A 23,145-nucleotide genomic window follows, 5' to 3' on the forward strand; every position below is an offset into this window, starting at 1 on the left:
TTTGCTAGTATAATGGCTTAGTAACAATGAGCTTGAGTGTGCAGAGGACAGGAGGGTACAGTGGCAGGGTTGTGAGTCTGGGTAGAGGAAAGGAAGCCTCCCTTTCTATCCCTCCTAATGGGGAAATGCAGCGAGAAAATCCCTGACCTTAGCTACACAGACGCTGTCATCTTGTGTAGCTGTTAAAATCTGTTTTCACAGACCTGACTGTCACCTATGGCTCTGACCCTGCCGGTATTAGCCCTTAAAAGGACTAATAGAAACTTCTATCCCTATTCTGTATAGCGCTGTGTATAGAGCGTACACAGCAGTATCGGAGACAGGAGCTACGCCAGCGGTGACTGACACCAAGACGCAGTGGACAGATAATGGCGTGCTGGAGGAAAATGTCCGTTTTTATAATGCATGGACATGTGACATGGACATCCTATCACACATGCCGTTGCTTCTCTGGCTAAACGTCCACTTAGCTGTGTCTGTGTTTGGGATTGGCTGACATGCTGGCCCGCCCCACTACACGCGTGCGCTTAGGGAAGGAAGACAAGGAAAAAAAAAAAAAAATGGCGATCGCCATTATCCAAACAGCTGTGCACACTATACGCTGAAATTTCATAATAGTGTGAGTCACAGAGTGACTTACACTATTACAGCGGAAAGCCAGCTAGTAATTAGCTTGTCTTTTTGCTACTAGAACCGTTCTCGAACGTATCTAGAACTATCGAGCTTTAGCAAAAAGCTCGAGTTCTAGTTCGATCTAGAACAGCCCCCAAAATCACTCGAGCCGCGAACTGGAGAACCTCGAACCGCGCTCAACTCTAATTAGGAGGGACCTTTCCTTTACTCAAAACATAAGACCTAAGTATGACAGACGATATGCCCATAAAGACTAACACGACCCTTTCTCCCAGTTACAAAATGACTTTGCTAGAATAAACAGAAGAAGAGAGGACTTAGAGAACCTTGGGACATGGGAAAGTTCCACTACAAAGGGTGAAGACTCGCCTAGGAATCCTTGGTCTCAAACCGGTGAAGAAGAAAACCCTTTCCCCTCTCCGCCCATGCTTCAACGTTTGGTTAGGCAGGTCTTTCGCACAGACACATCTCTACCTCTCTTCTTAAGGGATTACAGTATCCTTAGAATTCAGAAATGGCAGAAATAAGTCTTTAGGGGGGACTGTTGAGGATAAGAATTGAGTAACCAAAAATACTTAATTCAGCCATTTCATAGACTTAGGTATGTAGTTTAGATTGGTGTAACCTAATACATATTTATTAGAAACACACAAAGTCCAAAAACATGTCAAATTAGCCTTCAAAGAAGCAACTATATCACAAAAAGCACCCTTAGGTAAACTACCTGGGTATTTTGAAGCAACGCTAAGAAATAATGAAAATATCATAGAATAAATTCAAAATATTTTTATTCCATCATTTTTTATTCAAACATAAACCACACCACAAAGGAGATCATGTTACATCCAAAAAACTGCCTCAGGTTAGAAAAGGTTTGGCAATACATATCCTACTGAACAATAAACATCAATTTTTTAATATGATTAGATTCATACGGTGCAGCGGCTCATCATACTGGCAAAGAAATACACTCATCTATATAACAATATAGTGGTATAATAAATCTTAATCATCCCCAAACTTTAGTTTCATTATTTGGCTATCTTAGTAGTGCTTCACCATCTTATTAGTTGTTATTAAATATGTTATTAAATATATGAAAAATCAAGGAATAAATAGCAAGAAATTACTCCTTTCCTATCTGCAGACAAATACACGAAATTTCTTGATTTTACCTCTGAAAATATCAATTTTATCAGTGAAGTCGATATCTACCAATTAATCTATTTGTAAATCTTTGAAACCAGCTGAATTTTCACATATGGAAAGCAGTGAATAGGGGCATGGGACATCGGCCTCTATTTTAAAGACATATGTCAAGAAATAAAGCCAGACGATTAGGGGAGGAATTTCCGTGCCAAATGAACTAATATTGTATTCAAAGTGCCTCTCTGGCAAGAAAAATCCTACTACCAGCCAATATTTGCGATTTCACCTAAGCTTAGGCATATGAAATAGTGACACACCTCTACCTATCAGTCGGCTAATAAATCCGTAACCAGCCTTAAGCCACACAAGGCTACAATAAGTGTGGCCGTAACCAATGTAAATTCCCAATATATGCCTGACAATATCACATGGCACCGCACAAATCACATATTCCACACCACATCGCTTTTACCAATTTAACATCATTATAAGTTTAAGCGTTAACCTGACTTCAGTAAATACCTGAGCAGTGGATGACTCTCTCCTTTCCCCGACGTACGTTTCGCGCCAGCTTTTTCAAGAGGGGCAAAAAGCTCGAGTTCTAGTTCGATCTAGAACAGCCCCCAAAATCACTCGAGACGCGAACTGGAGAACCTCGAACCGCGCTCAACTCTAATTAGGAGGGACCTTTCCTTTACTCAAAACATAAGACCTAAGTATGACAGACGATATGCCCATAAAGACTAACACGACCCTTTCCCCCAGTTACAAAATGACTTTGCTAGAATAAACAGAAGAAGAGAGGACTTAGAGAACCTTGGGACATGGGAAAGTTCCACTACAAAGGGTGAGGACTCGCCTAGGAATCCTTGGTCTCAAACCGGTGAAGAAGAAAACCCTTTCCCCTCTCCGCCCATGCCTCAACGTTTGGTTAGGCAGGTCTTTCGCACAGACACATCTCTACCTCTCTTCTTAAGGGATTACAGTATCCTTAGAATTCAAAAAATGGCAGAAATAAGTCTTTAGGGGGGGACTGTTGAGGATAAGAATTGAGTAACCAAAAATACTTAATTCAGCCATTTCATAGACTTAGGTATGTAGTTTAGATTGGTGTAACTTAATACATATTTATGCATGCTTTTGTTTTTTACTAACACATATAGATATATATATATATACTGCATATTCAGTGATTTTCCTTAATACAATATACCAGCACATGTAACTTGAAGATGTCTGCTGCATCCTGTCCAGCGCCGAACTAATGACTACCATATGGAAGACAGATGAAGTTTGGACTGACCAATCCAGCAGAGACAATGCAAATTCCTATACGTCCTGAGCACAACCTGCGATACTTGATTGGATTATACTTTTGTCTACACCCTTACTATGAAAGCTTTGTCTGGGAATCAAGAAGTAGAGTTGTTTGCGCCAGTCGTGAGAGAGAGAGTCATAATTGGTCTATTCAATTATTATCTACCTCGCGTGCACACACGACATTCCAGATAATTTGGACATGGCAGTCAGACCTTAAGAGACCCTTTGTAGTCTCCATTCTCAACACTACCTCTGTTCTGGGGCCAGCCGTTGTTCCTCATTGTGTATAATGCTGTGACTACATTTCCACCATAGGAGGCGGCATTTGTCCAGGCATGGGAGTATAGGGGCATATCGGTGCCGGGTATGTTGGTGGCGTCCGCAAAACCCGCATTTGTTGCCTCTGTTCCGCCAGACCCTCCACAGACTTCTGCAAGGCTGCTAGCTGTACTTGGACAAAGTCTCGACTCAATTCCATTGTGTCAACTCTTTGCATGTGACTCCATATCGGAGCAGATTTCCCCTCCAGGGTCCTTGCAACTGCCTCTTGTTGAATTTCAGCGTAGGTAACACCAGGGGTACTCCTTGCCTTTAACAGTAGTTCACTCCTTAACATTTCATTTTGGATCCCCTCAATGAACTGATCACGTAAAATGCGATCAACCTCAGCCTCAGCACTAGAGATGAGCGAACCGGTCCCGGTTCGGCTCGAGGTCGGCTCGCCGAACGGAGGTCCCGTTCGAGTTCGGCTCGTCGAACGTTCGACGAACCGAACTCGAACTGCATAGGAAACAATGGCAGGCAATCACAAACACATAAAAACACCTAGAAAACACCCTCAAAGGTGTCCAAAAGGTGATAAACAACTCACAACACAACACAAACACATGGGAAAGTGACAAGGACATATACTCATGCGAAAACAAAAGAGCTGGACAAGGAAAAAGAGGAGGACACACAGATATATGAGTATATGCAAGGAAACATCGAATCCATTATTGTGCAACTTGAGCCCTGCTCATTTTAGGCTTCCAATCTGGATAAATTGCCTGAGCTCGCTACGTACGCCTTGGGGATCTTGTCGTGTCCTGCAGCCAGCGTTCTCTCGGAACCTGTCTTCAGTGCTGCTGGGGGTCTGCTGGCAGATAAGCACACGTGTCTGTCCACTGACAATGTGGACATGGCTCTCAGAGGACTTTTCTTCCCCTGGGTCAGCCAGGGGACGGCAAAGGCACGCGTATTTTTGAGAGTGCTTCATGCAAAGCATCTGTTTCTTATTCAAAAGGGGGGTCAACCCATGCCAGTCAAGTGGGGTGTGTGTGGCCCAGTTAGTGGCAACGAGGGAGACTGTGGTTGGAGTCCCCTCGCTGTGTTTCTAAAAGAACCAAAATGAACAAATCATGGCTCTCAGAGGACTTTTCTTCCCCTGGGTCAGCCAGGGGACAGCAAAGGCACGCGTATTTTTGAGAGGTCTTCATGCAAAGCATCTGTTTCTTATTCAAAAGGGGGGTCAACCCATGCCAGTCAAGTGGGGTGTGTGTGGCCCAGTTAGTGGCAACGAGGGAGACTGTGGTTGGAGTCCCCTCGCTGTGTTTCTAAAAGAACCAAAATGAACAAATCATGGCTCTCAGAGGACTTTTCTTCCCCTGGGTCAGCCAGGGGACGGAAAAGGCACGCGTATTTTTGAGAGTGCTTCATGCAAAGCATCTTTTTCATCTTGAAAATTGGGTCAACTGATGCCAGTCAAGTGGGGTGTGTGTGGCCCAATTAGTGGCAATGAGGGAGACTGTGGTTGGAGTCCCCTCGCTGTGTTTCTAAAAGAACCAAGATGAACAAGTCATGGCTCTCAGAGGACTTTTCTTCCCCTGGGTCAGCCAGGGGACGGGAAAGGCACGCGTATTTTTGAGAGTGCTTCATGCAAAGCATCTGTTTCTTATTCAAAAGGGGGGTCAACCCATGCCAGTCAAGTGGGGTGTGTGTGGCCCAGTTAGTGGCAACGAGGGAGACTGTGGTTGGAGTCCCCTCGCTGTGTTTCTAAAAGAACCAAGATGAACAAGTCATGGCTCTCAGAGGACTTTTCTTCCCCTGGGTCAGCCAGGGGACGGGAAAGGCACGCGTATTTTTGAGAGTGCTTCATGCAAAGCATCTGTTTCTTATTCAAAAGGGGGGTCAACCCATGCTAGTCAAGTGGGGTGTGTGTGGCCCAGTTAGTGGAAACGAGGGAGACTGTGGTTGGAGTCCCCTCGCTGTGTTTCTAAAAGAACCAAGATGAACAAGTCATGGCTCTCAGAGGACTTTTCTTCCCCTGGGTCAGCCAGGGGACGGGAAAGGCACGCGTATTTTTGAGAGTGCTTCATGCAAAGCATCTGTTTCTTATTCAAAAGGGGGGTCAACCCATGCCAGTCAAGTGGGGTGTGTGTGGTCCAGTTAGTGGAAACGAGGGAGACTGTGGTTGGAGTCCCCTCGCTGTGTTTTACATGCTTTTAGAAGGGCATGACATGGCTTAGAGGTTGACTTTCAGCATCTGGAAACTGTTGGCTACCAAAATGCTGCCTTTCCAACCTTTTTAACCGAGGATTTACGAGACCTTATGCCCATCGCAGTGCCCCAAGAGCCGATGCCCAGGCGCCGCTCCTTCTCCAACAAAGGCGTGCACGCGCTACACCAGCATGTCGCACAAAACATCACTGATTCCTTGAGAAACTCTGTGTGACAGGGTGCATTTCACCACAGATAATTGGCCCAGTAAGCATGGACAGGGGCGTTACATGTCGCTGACTGGGCAATGGGTTACTGTGGGGAGAGATGTAGAAGGGTCTGCTGTACAAGTCTTGCCGTCCCCACGAGTTGTTTCAATCCTTCTTCTGTATGTAGAAGTTAATACACTGCTTCTGCCTCTTCAACCTCGTGTGGGTCCTCCACCTTGGCGCAAACCCTGTGTGGTCAGGCCACCCTTCCTTGTAACTGCGCACAAGGAATACCACACACGTCCTTACTATGCTGGCAGCAGAGCTCAATGCCATCAGGCGGTCAAAGGTTTACTTTGAAATGTATGGGAAATGTGAGTCACACCGCTGAGAAGTTGTGGACGGTTAGCTCTGGAGACCGAGTTTCATCAATGGTTGTCTCCACTCAACCAGCAGCCAGGGAAGGCCGGGTGCGACAATGATGCAAACATGGGTGCGGCCCTTCGCTGTGACAATGTGACACACGTGCCTTGTGTGGTTCACGTGTTGAACCTGGTTGTCCAGCAATTTTTAAAGCACTATCCTGGCCCACATGGCCTTCTGCAGAGAGCACGGTGTAACGCCTTCCTTGATCCACACACTCAGATGGGCTGTAAATGATAGGCTAGAGGGAAGCCACTCACCAAGCAGGACCCCTAGAACCATGAAACCCTTTAACCCCTATACTTGGATTAGGAATTACATAGGGCCCAAGGTGATTAATACCTGTGGAAGGCTGCAGTTCCAGAGAATAGTAGTCAGGCAGGGTCAAAACATTAATTGAGGAACAGGAACAGAATGGGACGGCCAGGACTTAATCAGAAAACAAGCAGAGGTGAAATGCGGATCGGCCAACAAGGTACATAAACAGCAAGCAGGAAAAGTAGTCAGGTAACAAGCACACAAAATCATAAAACTGAACTGGGGGTAAAAGCAGAGCTATGTCTGGCAGTGGTCTGCAGACAGGATGGGCATAAAAAAGGGTGTGGTGTCTTCCCATTGGTTGTAGCTGAATGATGGTATTTCATCTGTGAGATACCCACCAGCTACATTCAGCCAGAGATTCTGCATCTGTCAAGGTAATGCAGCCCAGTGGGTGAGCATAACCTGCGTCCACCTGCGCCGCTGGCATCGACTCCTCTCCCATCATCAGCACTATGCATGAAAGGAACACGTTGTCACCTGGCGACCGGAGTACAAATTGACGGAGCGTACTCCGTTGGTGACTTAACAGCCGTGTGCGGCAATGATGCAAACCTGGCTGCGGGCCATCGACAGGGCAATGTGACACACGTGCCTTGTATGGCTCACGTGTTGAACCTAATTCTCCAGCAATTTTTAAAACACCATCACGGCCTACATGGCCTTGTGCAGCGGGCACGCTCGCTATGTGCTCACTTCCATCGTGCGCACACAGCAGCTCAACAACTTTCGTCGCTACAGAAGTCTTTAGGTCTGGCGGTTAAACGCCTGAAATGCGATGTGCCCACACGCAGGAATTTGAATCTGCACATGTTGCAGCGTTTGTGGCAGCACCGCCGAACCCTGCTGCAATACGTTATGACATATAGCCTGGGATAACTTGATCCAGAGGTGGTGCAGATCACGCTGCTGGAGTGGTGTCAGATCAAGGACCTATGCACCCTGCTACACAGTTTACAAATGTCGACGAAGATGTTTAGCACTGGCAATGTCATTCTCAGCGTGACAATTCTGGTCATCTACATGATGGAGCACACTGTAATTATTATTCGGAGTCAGGTGTTGGGACAAGAGGAAGGGGAGGAAGTACAGGAGGAGTCATATGCGGAAGGGATAACAAGATCTACGAGGTCCAGATGGTCAGCGGCACCTAGGCGGCAGTCAGGGTGAGGGAGAGGGATTAACAAGGGCGCATAGTATCAGCAAAAAGTGTTGAGGAAGGTGCAGGAGCCCATGAAGAAATGGAGGACGAACTGGCGATGGGCATGGAAGACTCAGCAGATGAGTGAGAGCTTGCTCACATTTCGGTTGTGCGAGGTTGTGGGGAGAGGGCAGAGGAAGGAGGCACGATTCTCACCTCTCTGCCACCAACACACCAAGGACTTGGTCCTCCTGGATGCACAAGACACATGAGCGCCTTCTTGCTGCACTACCTACAACATGACCCTCAGATTGTACGAATTCAAAGTAATCCTGACTACTGGGTTGCCACACTGTTAGATCCCCGGTACAAGACAAAATTTGGCGAAATAATTCCTGCCATAGAAATGGACGCACGTATACAGGAGTATCTGCAGAATGTGGTACGCAATCTTAGATCTGCTTTTCCACTAAACACCAGTGCTGCACAGAGTGAATCTCAACGGTTTGTCATGGATAGGAGGAAATGGTCTTTTACTTGTCCACATCTGAGGGACCGAGGGGTGGCTGTTGTGCTGAGATGCCATTGAGTACGGTGTCCCTGCAGAGTTGCACTTTTGGTCATATACAAAATGAGTTGAAAAAGGACAGATGCGGGTGAAAAGGGGAACAGGTGTGTTGGAAAGGGGAAAAAAGTTTTGGTCCGTGGGTTTGGTGGTTAAGCAAAAGTAACATTTGATGAAGAAACACCATCTGTTACGGTGGGACTGGCAGATTTGGATAAGGTGGTATATACTATGTTACCGCTATATAACGAAAATTAATAAGAAAAGAAAGAGAAAGGTATATATCCCCATCAGCAGTCAGTGTCCACCGTGCTCCCAGATGGAAAAGGAGAGGTTGGCAACTGGAAGGTTCGGTGGAGGATACAGAGCTGTGTGGCTATGAAACTAATAGTAGCCTGAACAAAGTTAGACACCACTCGGATCTTGAGACTGGGAGCCCTGTTAGCATCACAGGGTCCACACGCCCACCCAGCCCAGGAACTCCCTGTTAACATCACAGGGGCCATTCAGTAGGCTGACCGTGTGCATTGGGGCCACACCTGTGAACAGCAGGCGCATCAGCAGCAGCAGGCCTGTTAATGCCACTGGGCTGCACAAGCAGGACTTGTAGGACAGGAGCTGGTCTTAACCGTTCTGCGTTACCAACTGTGGTGGCGGCCTGCATCGACGCCCTATCCCTGCCTACCTCTGGCCTAAAGCCGCAATGGGTTCAACACATGGAGGTGTGCTCTTTCGGAGCATAATAGAAGACTGCGCACCTCCTTGTTGTCTCCAGCCCCTTCTATAACCTGGGTCCGCCCCAAACCAGGGTGGACCACAATGCACCTCCTGGAGACAAAAGCAGAGTGACACGTCATGAGTGGCATAACTAGCGTCCTATTTGGAACCGCAACTTCAATGATGACCTCATGGCTGTCATGACCCAAACACCTCACCAGTCATCGTCTGACCATCAATAATGAGGTGACAAGTCATAGGGGCGGGCCTCTGCAAGCCATTTGGGAGTGGCCTGGCCACATCGTCAGGACACCTGATGCCCTGTGGTCTATATGGGCCCCCCCACATCAGGGGCAGGGCCAAAGAGTTCATTACCGGACCTAGTCTCTGATGCAGTAAGTGCCTGAGCATGGTCAGTTGCATGAAATAGAGTCTCTGAAAAAAGACTATCAGCTTTAGCATGGTGTCTAGGCACAAAACAGGACTTAGACCCGGCACGGAATGCAAGTACCTGTGCAAAGAGGGTTTTCACACTAAGTGTGGGAGCATGCGCTGTATCCCGAAATGAAGACTTAGCGTCAGGAATGGCACAGTCAGGCTGAGCATACTCACTAGGCGAAACACTGTAGTTAGGCTGCAGCTGGGGTAAATCGGCACACGCATGCGCACTAGCTGCCTCTCCACACTTAAACGTGGAGGAGAAATTGCTCTTCGGGTGTGGACTTGGAGATGCTGTCTATGAACAGAAGGAAAAGCTAAAGAAAGCCTCACTTTATATCCCTCCAAATTATCAAATGCAGCAATGAATTCCCTGAGTTTGCTATAACATTAGCGTAGCAAAATCTGCATGAGGGTGTCCTGCACAGGTGCTAGAAATAGCTTGGCACCAGTGGGACAATAATGAAATACAACATCCAGTTCTATGATGCCACTAAATGGCAGTATTTTTTGCTATCATAATAGCTTATTAAAAACAGAGCAGGAGGGTGTCCTGCAGAGGTGCTGCACATAGATTTGCACCAGTGGGGCATTAATGGAGTACAACAGCCACTTCTTGTATGACACTAAGTTTACTCAATTTTTGGTATTATAATGTATTAGTAACAATGAGTTTGAGTGTGCAATGCAGGCAGACGTGCTGCAAATATCTTTGCACTAGTGTGACTAGACAAAAGTCCAATAGCCACGTTTAGGATGCCACTAGGTACACTGACTGTTTGCTAGTATAATGGCTTAGTTAAAAAGAGTTTGAGTGTGCAATGCAGGTAGAGGTGCTGCAAATGTGTTTGCACTAGTGGGACTAGACAAAAGTCCAATAGCCACGTTTAGGATGCCACTAGGTACACTGACTGTTTGCTAGTATAATGGCTTAGTTAAAAAGAGTTTGAGTGTGCAATGCAGGCAGACGTGCTGCAAATATCTTTGCACTAGTGTGACTACACAAAAGTCCAATAGCCACGTTTAGGATGCCACTAGGTACACTGACTGTTTGCTAGTATAATGGCTTAGTTAAAAAGAGTTTGAGTGTGCAATGCAGGTAGAGGTGCTGCAAATGTCTTTGCACTAGTGTGACTACACAAAAGTACAATAGCCACGTTTAGGATGCCACTAGGTACACTGACTGTTTGCTAGTATAATGGCTTAGTTAAAAAGAGTTTGAGTGTGCAATGCAGGTAGAGGTGCTGCAAATATCTTTGCACTACTGGGACTATAGCAAAGTCCAATAGCCACGTTTAGGATGCCAATAGGTACACTGACTGTTTGCTAGTATAATGGCTTAGTTAAAAAGAGTTTGAGTGTGCAATGCAGGTAGAGGTGCTGCAAATGTCTTTGCACTAGTGTGACTATAGCAAAGTCCAATAGCCACGTTTAGGATGCCACTAGGTACACTGACTGTTTGCTAGTATAATGGCTTAGTTATAATGAGTTGTAGTGTGCAATGCAGGTAGAGGTGCTGCAAATGTCTTTGCACTACTGGGACTATAGCAAAGTCCAATAGCCACGTTTAGGATGCCACTAGGTACACTGACTGTTTGCTAGTATAATGGCTTAGTTAAAAAGAGTTTGAGTGTGCAATGCAGGTAGAGGTGCTGCAAATGTCTTTGCACTACTGGGACTATAGCAAAGTCCAATAGCCACGTTTAGGATGCCAATAGGTACACTGACTGTTTGCTAGTATAATGGCTTATTTAAAAAGAGTTTGAGTGTGCAATGCAGGCAGACGTGCTGCAAATATCTTTGCACTAGTGTGACTAGACAAAAGTCCAATAGCCACGTTTAGGATGCCACTAGGTACACTGACTGTTTGCTAGTATAATGGCTTAATTAAAAAGAGTTTGCGTGTGCAATGCAGGTAGAGGTGCTGCAAATGTCTTTGCACTACTGGGACTATAGCAAAGTCCAATAGCCACGTTTAGGATGCCACTAGGTACACTGACTGTTTGCTAGTATAATGGCTTAGTTAAAAAGAGTTTGAGTGTGCAATGCAGGCAGACGTGCTGCAAATATCTTTGCACTAGTGTGACTAGACAAAAGTCCAATAGCCACGTTTAGGATGCCACTAGGTACACTGACTGTTTGCTAGTATAATGGCTTAGTTAAAAAGAGTTTGAGTGTGCAATGCAGGCAGACGTGCTGCAAATATCTTTGCACTAGTGTGACTAGACAAAAGTCCAATAGCCACGTTTAGGATGCCACTAGGTACACTGACTGTTTGCTAGTATAATGGCTTAGTTAAAAAGAGTTTGAGTGTGCAATGCAGGTAGAGGTGCTGCAAATGTCTTTGCACTAGTGGGACTATAGCAAAGTCTAATAGCCACGTTTAGGATGCCACTAGGTACACTGAGTGTTTGCTAGTATAATGGCTTAGTTATAATGAGTTGGAGTGTGCAGAGGACAGGAGGATACAATGCCAGGATTGTGGGGCTCTGGGTAGAGGAATGGAAGCCTGCCTTTCTATTCCCTCCTAATGGGGAAATGCAGCGACGAAATCCCTGACCTTTGCTACACAGACGCTGTCGCTGTTTTCAGGACCTGTCACCTTAACTCTGACCCTGCCCGTACGAGCCCTTAAAAGGACTGATAGAAAGTGCTCTCCCTATGCTGTCCAGCGCTGTGTATGGAGCGCATACAGCTGTATCAGCGATAGGACTCAGGACGGAGCTGCCCAAGTGATGTCTGACGCCAAGGACGCAGAAGAGATAATGGCGTCCTGGAGGAAAATGTCCGGTTTTATAATGCAGGGACATGTGACATGGACATCCTATCACACATGCCGTTGCTTCTCTGGCTAAAAGTCCACTTAGCTGTGTGTGTGTCTGGGATTGGCTGACATGCTGGCCCGCCCCACAAGACGCGCGCGCTTAGGGAAGGAAGACAAGGAAAAAAAAAAAAATGGCGATCGCCATTATACAAACAGGAGTGATCTGAAGGCGCTGTTCACGCACACTATACACTGAAATGTCATAATAGTGTGAGTCACAGAGTGACTTACACTATTACAGCGGAAAGCCAGCTAGGAATTTGCTGTTTTTTTGCTGCTAGAACCGTTCTCGAACGTTTCTAGAACTATCGAGCTTTTGCAAAAAGCTCGAGTTCTAGTTCGATCTAGAACAGGCCCCAAAATCACTCGAGCCTAGAACTGGAGAACCACGAACCACGAACCACGCTCAACTCTACTCAGCACCCACCGTTATATTCGACTTCTTCTTATGATGCAATTTTTCCAATGAGATGCCATACTGAATGAGACTCTCTCTGCTCCTCTGGATCTGAGTGAAAAACTGTACTCGCAGTTGTCCAGCCGCCGCCACAAGGTCAAAAGCTTTTTCCAAGATCTGAATTATTTCATCTATTGTCTTCCGCTGGCTTCCTGGTTTCAGCAGAACAATCTTGCAACATCTCTTTCCAGAGCATTCAGTGCGACCTCGGGCTGCAGTTTGGGGTGTACGCTGTGCAAGGCAACGGTTTTCTTCAGCCGGCCCACCCAATCACTGAACAGTAAGTTATACCCATCGAACTTAGCCAGGTGATTTAGTAGCGTGCCCGTTGCACAGCACCTTATTAGCCGCTCACTGCTGGTCACCAAGGGGGAAGGGGGTGAAGTACTACAGGGGGTGTTGCAGCGTCTCCCACTTTCTCAGGGTTATCCATAGTGAACACTGTATCCTGCCGACTACGCCAAATGCTGGTCATTATGACTATTAAGGTACGATGGCACTATGGAAAACCCAGGGACACAAAGATAGTGAATAACAGTTTTCTTTATAAGTCTAAAAAAATTTACAAAACCAGTTCTCTTACAACTTATGGGCCACAACAGCCCGGAGTAAACAATAACAATTTATGCAACTTAGAGGACTTCAAGTGTCAGTCTGTAGAGATGAACTGGACTATATTTTTTTCCCCCCCGGCTATACCGCTCCCTCCCCTATCTATTAATGGGGCTTACCCGAGTGCACTACTACAGATAACGGCATGTGATCCCTCCAAGGATATAATCTTACAACCACCTCCCCTTATGTTTACAATTTAATCAGGGTACCCAGCCAACTTCGCATATACAATAAGAAACAAGTGGATTTATGTACATGTGCCTCTATGCAATACTCTGTACCTCACTGCCCCCAGACAGTGTGATGAAGCAACGGCAGAATAGTCTGTTATTATCAGCACAACACAGCTTAGCTTCTGATAAATTTTGAGTCAGAGCAAATGCCTCCGGATAAACAAGCAAGCAAAGCTCCTTGTCAGCGAACACTGTTTCAAAGAATAGTCTTCCTTCAATGCGTCCTCTTCCTATCTGTCTGTCCCTAACTGACTATTAGTGCACCGATCGGTCTCACGTCAGTTGCTATTCACAGACCTCTTCCACTCAAGATGGCGCTGGTCTCCCTCAGACTGCTTCTGATTCACTCTTAGATGACCTTATCCAATCACTTTCTGGAGAAAAGTTCGCTCAGATGAATTCTCCTCATCAGGGGCAGTAGGAGCTCCAAAGAAAGAAACAGGCAATCCTATTTGTCCAGAACACAGGAGTTTAACAACCTTCTCCCTTTCTCGCAGCCTTCTTCATGTCACTCTTCTTGCTCGTGTAGTCTCCAGATCTCAACTGAACTTTTAACTGTCTATCTGTTTACGTTACCAAGGAAACCTTATGTAACCCCTTACTGTCTAGCAGTGTGCCTGCCCTCTAGTGACAACTAGTGTCCATTTAAGTTATAGCATATATATACAATACTTCATTAACAAACATACAAGTTTATCTTATGTACATTTTCACCCTGTTACAGGGACATATATTTTTTTTTAATCAGATCTTTTTTTATTAAACAATTAGGAATCAATACAGAGAAAATATATTGCATCTTATATCCTATATACTACATACTCCAAACATATGCTGATAGGGACTTTAGAATGTGAGCCCCAATGGGGACAGTGTTCCTGATGTATGTAAAGCGCTGCGGAATATGTTAGCGCTATCTAAAAATTAAGATTTGATTTGATTTTTTGATTTATATAACTAGTAAGGGTGTACATTGAAAAAGCATATGCTGTCTATAAATCAGGTTCTTCCTCTGTATATAAAAAAAGGAATTCTCAAATCAGTTATATTATATAAATTGAGCCTACAAACAACTTGGCTCCACAGATAAACAAAAATTAAATTATGCAACAATGCCTCAGTCTAATAGGAAAGCCTCCTCCATCAGCCGTGTCGCTCCGCATTATATTTCCATACCCGCTTGCTTCTCTCTCCCTGTTTAGTCATCAATTAAACCCTTCCGGCTCCCTCCCACAGCGCCGCTCAAAGTCCACTTCGCCACAGAAAACACTAGTTTTAACTTTTACCCCCCAAACATTCCATTCACTGCAAGCACAACAGTAACTGGTCCAACATTGCATCCTGCTCTAGTGCACCAGAGGGGAGGCCCGGCGACTCCATCCATGGCTGCCAATTTTTGTAAAACTTTCTCAGTGTTTTTCTTTTTAAATAAACTCACCTTTCCAATCTAATGACATTATTTAATTTATTTTTAAGCTCTGATAATGTTGGTGGTAGAGGATCTAACCAATGGTATGCCAGTATCTTTCTTGCTTAATACAGGATACGGGCTATTCCCAGGACTGTTGGAGAGTTCGGGTCTACTCCTCCCTCCCATGGACTCAACAAACATAGACGAGGCAACAGTTGTATTGTGATATGATATATTTGGTCTATGAGTCCCAGGGTTTGTTTCCAGAAATCACCAATGTGTCCACACTCTCACATAACATGCATGAAATGGGCATCATCCTGTCCACACCTAAGGGTTCTTTCACACTTGCGTTTATTTCCTTCCGTTACAATCCGCCCTTTTGGAAAACAGCGGAATCCGTTAACGGATTCCGCTGTTTCCCATAGACTTGTATGGGTGACGGATTGTACCAAAAGGACCTGCGTTGCTTCCGCTTGGCGACGCTCCATTGCTTCCGCCCAGCGGGAGGAACGCAGCATGTAACGTTGTTTTGAGCAGCGGAATCCTCTGGATTTCACTGCGCATGCTCTTTTTTTTTTTTTTTTTTTTAAATCAAACTTTATTTTGGCTCGTGGTGGCCAAACGTTCAGCTGAGCGCCCGGCCGCCGGCAAGTGACAGAGCTCAGCTGAGCGCCCGCCCGCTGGCATGCCCGGCCGCCGGCAAGTGACAGCGCTCAGCTGATCACCCGGCGGTCGACTGCAGGGAGCGATCAGCTAATCACCCGGCGGCCGGCTGCAGGGAGCGATCAGCTGATCACCCGGCGGCCAGCTGCAGGGAGCGATCAGCTAATCACCCGGCGGCCGGCTGCAGGGAGCGATCAGCTGATCACCCGGCGGCCAGCTGCAGGGAGCGATCAGCTAATCACCCGGCGGCCGGCTGCAGGGAGCGATCAGCTGATCGTTCACAATAGTCTGCCGCTGGTAAAACTGTAAAAAAAAAAAAAAAAATCAAAACGAATTGCGTTGTTTTGCAGCATCCGTTGTGCCACTATATGCAACACATCCGTTGCATCCGTTACACAATGCAATGCAACAGATACCGTTCAACGCAAGTGTGAAACTAGCCTTACACATTGTGTATTTGGTCTAAGTCCCATCCTGAAAAGTATGCACACCAGTGACTATGCAAGGGGAATAAATGTAATAGCAGAAACTGCTGTGTGAATACTGACATGAAAAATCCAATAGCTATATGTAAGAATGAAAATATGAAAATGGAATCTGCATTACTGCCATGAACATATAAATAAAGAGAAATTTTGCTATTGAATTGATCAATGCAACAGAACCCCAACACTACGCCAAAGTATTTCTCTACGTTGGGGTCCCTAGCTTGTGTGTGTCCTCTCATGCAGTTAAAAAACTTACCGTGTATGGGAAGCTGAGACCCAGGCTATATATGCGTATAATATGGACTGGAAATAGGTGTGGGTGGGGTCGGGTTCACAAACGAAAGAATACTAACAAATAAAGGAATAACGTTTGGAACACCATTGTAAGTCTAAACTGGGTGCAAAAACCTAAAAAAACATCAGTTTTTTAACTGCATGAGGGGACACACACAAGCTTGGGACCCCAACGTAGAGAAATACTTTGGCGTAGTGTTGGGGCTCTGTTGCATTGATCAATTCAATAGCTAAATGTCTCTTTGTTCATATGTTGATGGCAGTAATGCAGATTCCATTTTCATATTTTCATTCTTACATATAGCTATTGGATTTTTCATGTCAGTATTCACACAGCAGTTTCTGCTATTACATATATTCCCCTTGCATGGTCACTGGTGTGCATACCTTCTCTCCATATAGTGATTTTTTTTAGTTTTTTTCACCCAGTTCAGACTTAGAATGGTGTTGCAAACGTTATTCCTTTATTTATCCATCCTGAATAGTAGGCTGGGAGTTTTATATATCCTGTGGATGAGATATACTTGAGAAAGCCTTTGGCACTCAGAGACCGCCAGTTTAGGGACCTGTTGTAGAATGTCAGACCACTGGTCTTCCGTCAAGGGGCCAACATCCCATTCCCATTTGCTTTTAACAGTCAATGGGTATGTCTCCAGATGGGCAGGTAATAATCTTTTGTTTAATTCCGAAATAAGACCTTTAGAGGACTCAGATGTAAGTAGCATATATAATGTTTGATTATGTGTCACTGTCACCGGATTTGTCCTCCCCTGTCTTTCCAGTGCGTGTCTCAGCTGTAAGTATTAATAAAAGAAGACATGCGGGAGGTGAAACTCCATTCTCAATTGCTCAAAACTCTTAAGAGCATTATTTCGTAGTACTTGTGACACTAAATAGATCCCTTTATCTTCCCATCCTCTGAACCCTACTAATTTTTTAATTTCTGGCAAATCCGGATTCCGCCACAGTGGCCAGAACTCTGTAGGCCCATTTATCTTAAAAAGAGCCTAACCTCTGTCCCATACCCTAAATATCACAGCCAGCATGGGATATCGTGCCCCATTTATCCGTCTTTGTCCCACATCCAACCGGCAACTTTGAAATGTCCATACAGATCCCTCTCTCACTATATCAACACTATTATCATACGCTCCTTCTTTGCCCCAACCCCTAAGATGTTGCATCTGGCAGGCTATATAGTATATATATATATATATATATATATATATATATATATATATATATATATATATATATATATATATATATATATGGGTTTGGTACCGCCAATCCTCCCTCCTCCTTTCCCCGCTGTAGCACTTCCAATGAAATCCTAGCCTGTTTTTTCTTCCAGAGAAGTTCCCGTAATAATGTATTAATTTTTGCAAAAAATTCCCTACGTATCCACACTGGAGAATTATGTATAAAATATAGTAATTGTGGCATCATTACGATTTTGATTAAGTTAGATCTACCGATATTTGATAGTGGCAAGCGGCACCAGGTATGTACCTTTGCTCTGAACCGCTGCAGATTTAGGGCCTGGAAATCCTTCTGAATTGGGCGAACAGTTACTCCCAGATACTTAAACTCTCGGACTACAGGAACCGGTATTTGCAAGTCCGAGAAATCCACCGGGAGAGGGTCTAACAGCATTAAAGCCAATTTGGACCAATTAATCCGAAGGCCAGACTTCTGCCCAAATTCTTGAATAATATCCATTATCGGCAAAATCGAGGAATGTACCCTGTCTAAATATAAAAGTAGGTCGTCCACATATAATATCTTCTGCTCCACGGTTCCACACCTAAATCCCGTTATCTCCCTGGACTTCTGTATTTCAACTGCCAATGGCTCCACTGCAGTAGCAAATAGCAAGGGCGAGAGCGGGACTCAGAGACCCTGCCATTAGCCCTAACCTTCGCCACTAGTGACTCATATAGCAACTTCATCCAATTTATAAATCTGTATCCAAAACCCATTTTCCGAAGTACCGCCCACAGATACCCCCACTCCAAGCTATCGATTGCCTTAGCGGCGTCCAAGGACAAAATTGTCCTTTCCCCTGGTTTCTCAGAATTATGTTGAATCCCTAAGTATAATTTCCTGAGATTCATAGATGTGGCTCTACATGGAATAAATCCTGTTTGATCATTCTGTATAATAGATGAGATGACTCGGGACATCCTATTGGTGAGCACCTTGGCCAGTAATTTAACATCTGTTGGTTGTAGAGAGATTGGGCGGTACGAATCCAGGATCTCTGGATCTTTTCCTGGTTTTAATATTAAGACTATTAAAGCTTCCCTCATACGAGGGCGGGTGGACCCTCTGCCTTTCAGCCACTTCAAATACCTTAAGTACTTTAGGTAGCAGTAAGGGTGCATAAGTTTTATAAAACTCACCAGGCAGGCCATCCGTTCCCGGAGCTTTTTCATTTTGTGTCTGGCCAAGTGCTTCCTCCAATTCTTCCAACGGGATGTCTCGATCCAAAAAATCCCTTTCTTCGTTGGCTAGTGTGGGGAGAGAGAGAGAGCATCCAAATATTGCTCTCAGTCTCTGTGAGGTCACAGTCTGATGTGTATAGTCGCATATAATACCTCTTTATCTCCCTCACTATTTCCTCACTCTCCATTACAAGGTCACCCGACTCCGTCTTCAGCCTATTTATATATGAAGATCCCTCCTGTACCCTAACGACCGTGACTAGTAAGTGCCCTACTCCCTCTATGAGATATTTCTGTTTGAGGAAGTAACGTTTATTTGCTGCCGCCAACATGAGATTTTCTTTCAGTGACGTTTGTGCCTTCTCTACAGGCGGTGGTGCTTTGTCGGGTTGAGCACCACCGCAGCCTCCGCAACAGATACTTCCTGAATCAGACTTTGAGTGTAGCGTCTGTTTTGGTTTTTACGTATGCATATTTCTCTAATAAAGATGCCCCTCACCATGGCTTTTATAGTCACAGACTATATGTTATGGTGCAGAGCACTCATTAAGTTGAAAATATTCTAAAATAGTATCATGTAAAGATCCCCCTATGAGCTGAATCCAGAAGGGGTTAAGTTGCCAGATAGGTCTAGACAAGGTGAGGGGGTTTCCCCATGAAAGTGTAACATGGAGTGGTGAGTGATCAGATACGCTTCTAGGTAGATAGGCCACCGTTTGTACATATGAGGTCATAAGTATGTTCCTAATAGCCAGGTCAATCCGTGACATAGTGTGGTGGGACCTAGAGTAGCAGGAAAACTGTTTGGATGTGAGGTTTTGGACACGCCAAAGGTCTACCAAACCCAACTCTGTCAACATTCTAGCAAATGAAGTTGGGGCAGCATCCTCTAATATGTTCCCCCGAATGTAGCTTATCTAGATAAGGATGTAAATATGTGTTAAAATCCCCTATCAGAAGAGTCGGCACAAGGGGGAAGGAGTCTAAAACAGACAAGATTCTTCTTACTGCTTCGACTGAGTACGGTGGAGGGATGTATACCGCAACCAAAATAAATTGTATACCATACAGCGTGCAAAGTAAACAAACAAATCTGCCCCCAGGGTCAACCACTGATTTGGTACATGAGAACGGGATCGATTTGTGCACCAACACACTGACACCCCGTGCATGGGTCGAGTATGTGGAATGATATTCATGTGTGATCCATCCCTTTCTCAGCCAATGAACATTATCTCTCACCATGTGGGTCTCAGATAAACATAGAATAGCTGGGAAAAACTTTTGCAAATGAGTAAATATAGCACACCTCTTATTCGCATCCCCGAGCCCCCTAACATTCCACGCTACAATATTAAGTGATGTCGCCATAAGAGCAGGTTAAAAATTAATAAACCGGAATCATACTCCCTTCCTGGGGGAGAGAGGCAATCTCCAACAATTCCTGTTAGCATTAGCTTGAGCGGCATGACTGAGGTACGCCACCCCCCCCATATTAATTGCAAAATACAACAATAAATGAAAAAAACAAGGAGGGAAATAGAGCCCTGCACACCAGTGTACAGCACCCCCGCCCTCAAAAACAAGTGTATCTTGCACATTTCTCTCAGAAAGAGAGAATCAGGGCTAAAAAACTCGCCCAGAGTCCTTGCAGGGAGATGGGTCCACAGCTTGTTCCCGTAACGAGTGTCCACAGTGAACCGGTCATCTCCCGCCCTGGATCCAAAATGAAATGATCAGTAGTAATAATACCAGCATAGCGTCTCAGACAATAAGAAACAGCAGCACCTGGCGGTAGAAAGGGTGATCTTCAAGTATTCTTCCTCCTCATGGACCTCTCATTAATATCCAGCCAAGACAGCGCCGCCCCTGCTGTATCAAAAAAGTGAGTTTCTCCATTCACCTCAATTCGAAGTCTAGCAGGATACATCATTAATTATCAGCAAAGTTGAAAAGAGGAATTTAATACATAACCTTTAATAAAGTATTAGTTAAAACGTTGCTCAGTGATGCAACTATAAAATTTGTGCAGACAAACAGAAAACCCAATTCAAGTCCATCTGGACCAAATCACAATGAACTAATGCAGGAGCTAGCACACCGATTAGGAGTGATTACTGTCAATAATGTATAAGTATACTTCGGACAAGCTCCATAGGTTCAAATATTCAAAAGGTATCCAAGGTTTACAGATACTCCTAATTAATTGATATGATCTGATTGCTAGGCCAAAGAAACCTATACCCATTAATGTGCTAGTTCAACCAATATGCTCCAGTGGGAACAAAAAATAATAGTACTCTCCCAAACTTATATTAATGCTGCATGATGGTACATTGTTAGTATCATACAAGAGTACCCTCTCATAGTTATATAAAAATGCATTACATTAGAATTGTTATTTCATTGTAAAAGACAACCTAGGTGTTTTACAAATATTATTCTAGGAGACTGAGATATTACCAATAAGGCACAAACCCAAACAGTGGTGTACTGTGGGTTTATCCAAAGTAATCTCAAAATGGCTGAACTAACGTTCTTTATGCCCAATAATTATGTATACAGATCAACAAAATCATATCAGTGTGCATTTACACAAATGATAACTTGAAAAAAAGGGTTGGTCTCACCCATTTACGGATCCGGGTCAGTCGTTGGAGGGGGTCAATATTCCCATAGGGTCGGAAAGCTGTCCACAACCGGGCATACGATCTCTCCCTAGGTGAACTCTATATACCCTCAAAAACCCCATAGACTCCAACCCTTATAAGGGCAGTACCAATCTGACCCTATTTAAGCTGGCCCTGTCATAGCTTCAACTGGGAGGCTGTTGAAGCTATGAAAGGGCCAGCTTAAATAGGGTCAGATTGAATGAAATAACAATTCTAATGTAATGCATTTTTATATAACTATGAGAGGGTACTCTTGTATGATACTAACAATGTACCATCATGCAGCATTAATATAAGTCTGGGAGAGTACTATTATTTTTTGTTCCCACTGGAGCATATTGGTTGAACTAGCACATTAACGGGTATAGGTTTCTTTGGCCTAGCAATCAGATCATATCAATTAATTAGGAGTATCTGTAAACCTCGGATACCTTTTGAATATTTGAACCTATGGAGCTTGTCCGAAGTATACTTATACATTATTGACAGTAATCACTCCTAATCGGTGTGCTAGCTCCTGCATTAGTTCATTGTGATTTGGTCCAGACGGACTTGAATTGGGTTTTCTGTTTGTTTGCACAAATTGTATAGTTGCATCACTGAGCAACGTTTTAACTAATACTTTATTAAAGGTTATGTATTAAATTCCTCTTTTCAACTTTGCTGATAATTAACCTTGATCCAGAGGTACCATTGGTGGCAATCAATTATCCCCACTACTTTTGCTGATAGTCCCTAGCAGGATACATCATGGAATATGGCACTTGTAAGCCGCCCAGGCGTTTCTTAATCTCAATAAATTGCGCCCTTTTACGTTGTACCTCCATGGAAAAATCAGGGAAAATAGAGATCTTCCTCCCATTAATAGCAAGTTCCTTAATATCTCTGGATCTGCGCAGAATTGCATCCCTGTCTTTAAAATGCAGAAGTTTGAGCAAAATAGGACATGGGTGTGGTCCTGGCTGGGGGGTACGAGTAGGGACCCTGCGCTCTCTCTCAATAGTAAAGAATGGGGATAGAACATCTTTGCCAAATGTGTCCATTAGCCATTTTTCAAAAAAAAAAACAGTGAGTCATTGGAACCCCACCAGGCGCAGATTACTTCTACGGGAACGGTTCTCTAAGTTGTCCACCTTGTTCAGCAGTGTTGTGATATTTTGCGCAGCTTTTCCCAGCTCCCGTGTCATTGGTGGCAATTTATCCTCTGCTGCACTCACACGTTCCTCCAGCTCTCCCACTCTGGCAGTCAGCCCCCTGCAGCTCATGTTTGATACAGGCTATATTCAAGGTGACAGTTCCCATTTGATTACTTAGAGTGGCCAGTGTGGTATTGCAAGTATTAACTGCTGTAAGGATTTCTCTTAGTGTGTGTTCAGTCTCTGGTTGTTCCACATCCCCCCCCTCCCCCACCCTCTATTACAGGCCCTGGCGTCTGCATTTGCTGGGCTGCTAAGCACACAGAGTTCAAGTTACTCACGGCCCCCTCCCTGGGTGCACGATCTTCCAGCTCCAAGGTGTGATCAGCGCTTCCCTCAGACTTTGCACCGGAGGACATATCATTAGCAGGAGGCACCCTAGCATAACGCTCCAGCCTGCTCGCGGAAATCGCTGCTCCACTACAGGACAACGTGGTTTTGGCCGGCGCCA

The sequence above is a fragment of the Anomaloglossus baeobatrachus genome (genome assembly GCF_048569485.1).
Source record: "Anomaloglossus baeobatrachus isolate aAnoBae1 chromosome 5 unlocalized genomic scaffold, aAnoBae1.hap1 SUPER_5_unloc_15, whole genome shotgun sequence".
Lineage (NCBI taxonomy): Eukaryota > Metazoa > Chordata > Amphibia > Anura > Aromobatidae > Anomaloglossus > Anomaloglossus baeobatrachus.